This window comes from Poecilia reticulata, linkage group LG8 (genome assembly GCF_000633615.1).
Source record: "Poecilia reticulata strain Guanapo linkage group LG8, Guppy_female_1.0+MT, whole genome shotgun sequence".
Lineage (NCBI taxonomy): Eukaryota > Metazoa > Chordata > Actinopteri > Cyprinodontiformes > Poeciliidae > Poecilia > Poecilia reticulata.
The window spans coordinates 27837621-27844210 of NC_024338.1; the positions used below are offsets into that span (position 1 = coordinate 27837621).

General features: G+C 49.5%; 1 pseudogene; it reads right to left on the reverse strand.

Annotated features, from left to right (window-relative positions):
• The window catches only part of LOC103469500 (myosin phosphatase Rho-interacting protein-like), a 20078-nt pseudogene that overhangs the window by 4744 nt on the left and 8744 nt on the right, over positions 1–6590 (reverse strand).

The following is a 6590-nucleotide window of genomic DNA, read 5'->3' on the forward strand; positions in this document are numbered from 1 at the left end:
GCAGTTCGGTTCTTAGCTCCTGGTTCTCCTGCATGCGGCCGCTGCAGCTGGTACAGACTCTCCTCTGGTATCTGGACCGCAGCCTGCCGAGCCGAACGCAGCAGAATGCGTCGGCCGCAGCAGGAAGGATCGATGCCAGGTGGGAAGCAGAGAGTTTGTCTGCGGCCGACTGCAGGTGGTCGCATGCGGCGCTGCTGCCAGTGGCGGCGAGGCGTTTCAGACACGATATTCTGCTCAGAGTGAGGCCTCTCAGCTTCCTCAGCTCATCAGTAAATCTGTGGTTCTCTGAAGCTCTTCCCCACACGAAGCTCTCCTCTTCCTCCTCTTCCTCAGGGTGCAGCAGCGCATGGCCGGCCTGCTCCAGCTGCTTCTCCAGCTCCAGCCGCTGCACCGCCGCACACAGCTGCTCTCCTATTGGCTGCTGCAGCCGGGCCGGGTCGCTCTTCATCTTGTTCAGGACGGATTTCCAGAACTCTTCTTCCTCTTCCTCCTCTTCCTCGCTGAGGTCCAAACCGTCGATGGCCTCCAGCAGCTGCGCCAACGCCTGCAGCCTCATCACCGCTCCTGCTATCACTTCCTGGATGTTTCCTTCAGCAGAAACAGCCTGGTTCTGGTTCTGGTCCGGTTTCTCCTCAGTGACTTCTTCAGCTGTTGCTTCCTTCAGCTCCGAGGTTTCCTGCTCTGGTTTCCTGCAGGTCCGCTCCAGCTGTAGTTCTGGTCTGTCTGGTTCGGCTGAGTGTTCGGGCCGCAGCAGAACCTCCGTCTGCCTCAGCTTCTCCTCCAGCGAGGCGGCCAGCGCCCGGGCCGCCAGCAGCTCCTGGTTCCGCCGGTCCAGCTGCGTCTCCAGCTCCTGGTTCCGCCGGTCCAGCTGCGTCTCCAGCTCCTGGTTCCGCCGGTCCAGCTGCGNTCCAGCTGCGTCTCCAGCTCCTGGTTCCGCCGGTCCAGCTGCGTCTCCAGCTCCTGGTTCCGCCGGTCCAGCTGCGTCTCCAGCTCCTGGTTCCGGCGGAGCGGCTCGTTGTAGCAGCGGCCCAGCTCGGCCTTCAGCCGGTCGATCTCCCGGTCCGCCTCGGTCAGCTGGTTCAGCATCTCCTGGTTGCGCCGGTCCAGGGCTCGGTTCTGGCTGCTGAGCAGCGCCACCTCCTGGGACAGACTCTTCACTGCAGTTTGGCTGTCCGGGTCTCTCCCGTCAGACTCCTGCTGGTTCTGCTGGTGGGAACCGCAGCTGGATCCTGGAACCGCTCCGTCGGCCTGAGGCGCCCCCTGCTGGCCGCCTGCTGCAGGTGCAGCCGAACCGGCCGTTTCTGCTGAATCTCCGTTTGGGAGGCGCATCCAGATGCTGGACAGACATGCAGCTGACGAGGAGTCGCTGCACAGCCGCTCATCCAGCGGAGTCAAGCTCCCATCTGCAGGGTGGAAAACCGGGTCGGACGGAACCAGAAGGTCCAGCTGGAGAAAATCATGCGAAAGGAAAATTTCACATCAGCATAGCTGCATTTATTACATGTTTTTAATCTGCAGAAAAAGTAAAACTTTGATCCAATCTGGATGTAAATTATTCACTTCGGTTCAACTTTTCCACATTTATTCACATTAAATGATTCCCTGGTTGTCAGCAGAGATCAGCTCCACGCAGCTCGTAAAAACTTTAGTGTCTAAAAATGTAACGCAATAAAAAATACCAGCTTCTCATGTAAAGAACATTCATTATGTATTCCTTTTTAAAATAACTTTTGTTCTGGGTAAATGAAACCAAACATGCTAGCATAGCGCCAGCTGGAGAAATTACTTTTGGTTTTTACCAAATCCTCCAACAGTTAGAATATCGTAGCTTTGAACCGTAAATCTTAGCTTCAATCGTGGATTAAATAATATTTTTACTCTGTGAAAGTTCTGTGGTTGCAACACGACAGACAGCAGGAGGTTTTGCATAAACGTTAGCAAGGCGCTGCGGTCGCAGACCTGCTCCGGACAGAATCCGGCGGCTCCGAGACGATGCTCCAGCTGGAGTCTGCGACGCTCCGAATCCGCCAGCTGGGCCTTCAGGTCGTCGACCTCCAGCAGCAGGAGGAGGAGGAGGAGGAGGGAAGAGGAAGGAAGAGTCAGACGGCAAGAACAGTCCCAGTGAAATCTGCAGATCCAAACTGGTGCTTCTAGTCCACAGACAGGAAAACTGACAGAATCTCACCAAGTATCTCTGACCCAGTTCCTACTGTAAAAAACTCCTGAAATAAGATGAAACTGACTTAAAAGTTATTTATCACCAAGAAGAGGGAACCTTTTTAAATTCAATAATTCCTTAATATTCATGAAAACAAACTAGTTCCACGTTTCCAATAACATGGAACAAATACATGAAATAATCTGCCAGTAGATTTAAAACTTTTGATCAATATTAAGAAATTATTGACTTAAAACAAGCTCCTGTGTCTGCCTGGAAAGTTATTTGTTAGTTTTGTTTTATTTTAAGTCTTATAAGATATCTGCCTGCAGCAGCAGCTGCAGCTGCAGCTGCAGCGCTGCATGGCGTCCCTCACCAGCGTCCTGCAGCCCTGCAGCAGCGTCTCTGTCTCCAGAGCGTCTCTGGACTCGGTGGGCAGCGCCACCGTCCTCTCTGGTCTCAGCGCCGTCCTCTCCACCCGCCTCCAGCACTCTGCGATCCGCTCCTCCATCTCCAGCTGGGACCGGGGGCTGAGAGGTCGCGTGGCCCCGCCCTGCGACCCGCCCTGCGGCCCGCCCCGCGGCCCGCCCTGCGGACTGCCCCGGCCCAGAGAGAAGCCCAGCAGGCTCTCGTAGCGCCGCCTCCTCTCCTGCCGCCGCCTGCGCCTCTCCAGGTCGCCCAGCTCCAGGCAGGACGCCGCTCGGTCGCCAAGGCAACTGCCGTCCAGCTGGGCTTTGGCGCCGACCCCGGACTGGTCCGAATCGCTGCTGGAGGCGGGGCCGGGCGGCTTGGGGGCGGAGTCCTGCGTCACGTCCGGTCCGACCTCAGCTGGGCTGCAGGTGAGGCGGCGGCCAGGTAAGCTGGGATCACAGAGGAGAACCGAACTGACCACCCGAAACAAACTAAAGCATCAGCAGAGACGATCACCGATCATGTCGGGTTCCCCAAAACGAGCAGAACCAGAACCAGAGAGATTCTGACCCATTTCCTTCATGGTTTTCCATGTGACACCGATCTGATCCACTGTAAAGGTTTTTGTTCTGATCTGAACATCCACACAGGGTGACTGAGAAAATTATTATTAAAACACTAAACTAAGCTAAGAGGAAGAAAAACATGGGAGAGAGGACTGGACCTCCGGCTCCAGAACCAGAGTCCAATCCTGGATGAGCAGCAGGTCAGGGACGGACTTCCAGGACTGTTTAAAATTTCCTTTCTGCTCATTTTTTAATCTGTGGCTGATATGAAGCAGAAGCTCCATTTGGTTCTGCTGCGTTACGGAGAACCGACTGTTTGGACTTCATGTTTCCTCCTGCCGTCGTTTCTCTGATAAAACCGGATCTGTAACCATCAGAGACGGTCACACGGTAAAGGTCCAGAGCTCACCTGGCCACGTCGGGCGGGTCGGCCGGGTCGGCCGGGTTGACGTTCTTCATCAGCGCTTGGATCCAGTTCCTGCGTATTCCTGCCGTCATGGCGGACAGCGTGAAGACGGCCTTCTGGGTCTGAAACATCCAGAGGAAACGGTTTCTGTCTGCAGCAGCAGGTCCAGCCGCAGAAGCTCAGAGTCTTACGTGGATCTGGAAGCCGTAGTTTCTCTGGACCTGATGTTCAGACACGCTGTAGCACTTCGACAGGTCGATTTCCCCGTCCAGGTCCGAAGCCTGGAACCAGAACAGAGTTTAACCTGACATGTCCTGAACTGCTGCGGGTTTCTGCTCTGATCAGCGAACCTCCTCAGCTGAAGCGTCCCTGTAGAATCTGAGGCTGGCCGTCGACAGAACAAACCAATGTTTCTTCCACTAGGGGGCAGCAGAGAGGAGCAGGAAGCTGAAACATCAGCACCGATCTGAACATGTCTGCCTGGATGTTTTACCTCGTCGTCCTCGTCCAGCTTCATCATCCAGCCTTTCTTAAAGTTCAGCAGGTCTGGCTGTGAAAATGAAAAACTGATTTTAAAGGCATCAGAAAAAACTCGTTCATTACACTTTTTTACCCAAAATCATTCGCAGACGAAGAGTTTTCACCTAAATGAACTAAAATCTGTTTCCTTTGATAAAAGCAGAAACTCATCACAAATCTGGAGCTGCTGAAAAATGACTGGACAAATATTACAGCAAGAGGTCAGATAATGATATAGCAAACAGTAAAAAGCTGCTGAATGGAGCTTTCAACATGTTTTTAAACTGTTCATCTGTCTTCACATAACAGAAGCTGAATAATTCTGTTTTCTAAATTTTAATTTCAACTCTGCTTTAATAAACCCAAAGCAGAAACACATGAACGCTGTTTTCATTAAATATTATTTATTAATGATAAGTCATTGTGTTGTTTCCCTTCCTGCTGATCGTCACGGTTTGGTTGGTAAACCCTGAACGTTGATTCTCTGAGAACAACGACCGGGCCGGGCCGACCGCCGCTAACCGCTAACCGCTAACCGCTAACCGCTAACCGCTAACCACGAGATGAAGAACGACCGAAACACCGACAGCAAAAACTCCCCAGAGTTTCTGGTTGTTTTTCTGTTTGAAGAATGTAAACATTATTCCTTCAACAACTAAAACCAAAAACAAAGTTTGGAAATTAGCATTTATATCATTTATCGTCCTGCGATGTTGTGACTGTTGTGAAGCACTTTGGTTGTGCTAAATGTGATATGTAAATACATGAAGAGGCAAAACAAATTAACCAAACAAAAGAGGAAAGTTAGTTTTTAAGATAAATTTAAAGGCTATAAGACATTTTTAATGAATTGTGATGAAGGTGAGATGATGGAGAAGAGAACTGGCAGAAACGACCTGCAGAGAAAGGAGGAAATGAAGACGTGATGATTGAAGTTTCAGTTTCTGGAGGTCAGAACGATGAATTCATCCAGACCAGCCGCTACTTTCACAGCTAACGTTTCTCCCTCAGAGACACAAACTGTTTAATGAGCTCTGCTGACCGTCATGGCCGCCACGGCGCTGTCCGGCGTCCGGCGGTCCAGAGACCGGGTTCTCCTCTGAGGCGCGGGAACGCTGAGCAGGCTCCCGTCTCCCGTCGACCGCAGTTTCTGCACAAAGAGGAAAAAGATTCAGAGATGAAATCACACTTTCCTGTCAAAAACAGAATATAATCGAGATAAAGACGTTGTTACAGGAGCATTTTAGGAAAAAACCAAAAGAAGAAATGGAGGAAGACAGAACCGGAAGAGATCAGTTTGCTTCAGTAACTCCTTCCCAAGAAATTCATAGAAACTTCAGATAAGTCAAAAACAGTTAATTGAATTAATTACAGAATCTGGAATTAATTAATTGAAATTATTTGCATTTTAATCAATCAAGTTTATTTGTAAAGCACATTTCAGGAGGAGGAACAAGGCAGTTACAAGTGCTTTACATCACAAATTAATAGAAAAATCGTGACAAAGTAGGGTTTTGAACTTAAAACGTTTCCTTTTTACTGAATAAACAAACATATAGCTTTATAGCTTTCATTCATCTGATCTGAGCTGACGTGTTTGTTTGAAACACATCAGATCAGATTATTAATCTGATCTTCATCCATCAGATTGGAGCAAAGAGTTTCAGGAAGTCCTGATCATTCATGGAGCTTCTTTACAAATCTGGATTGTGGACGCTAACATTAGCATTAGCGGCTACATGTTAGCACTGAGATGCTATTTTAACTTCACTGATAGGCTAACTGCTTTTAGCTCAACATGAACACAACACTAGTCTTTTCCAACGTCCAATCGGATCGTTAAGAAGCAGAAATTAACCCCTAATGGACCAGAGAGAAGTGGCTTCATCCTGCATCATTGTTAGCGGACGTAGCTTAGCATGTGCGTCAGATTTAAGGTCGTACCAGAAACATGATAGAAAGGTTCCAGTCAGAACTTTAGTACATGAAAAACAAAAAATGCAATTAGCTTAAATCAATGAACTAAAGGAAAGATTATGTAAAGTATTCTATAGTAATGATAATAAAAGTTATCAAAACATCATTACTGATGTCAAGATGGCGGCGGCGTGCGAGTCACCAGCAGCAGGACTCTTTGAACTGCAGGTCACGTCACCAGTGAATCACACAGATTATCTGTGAAAAGCATGAAAAGCCTCAGAAAAACAATCAATCGACCCAGAAAGAGTTTCCTGGAGGATTGCTGTGATCGCGTTTCACGCCGGCTCTGTTTCAGGATTACCCAGCATTCATGAAAAAGGGTTGAGTTTTTGTTTACTGCAGCCTCAAAAGAATCTCTCCATTCATACAACTGCAGAAAAACGGTGAGTTTAATCAGCACAGAGCCGCATTTGTCCGTTCTTCTGGCACTTATGCTGAAAACTATCCACCTTTCAAACCACCGCAGACAGGAAGCCGGGTTCTGTTCAGGGAAGACGGAGCAGGAGGAGGAGGAGGAGGAAGAGGAGGAGGAGGAGGAAGAGGAGGAGGA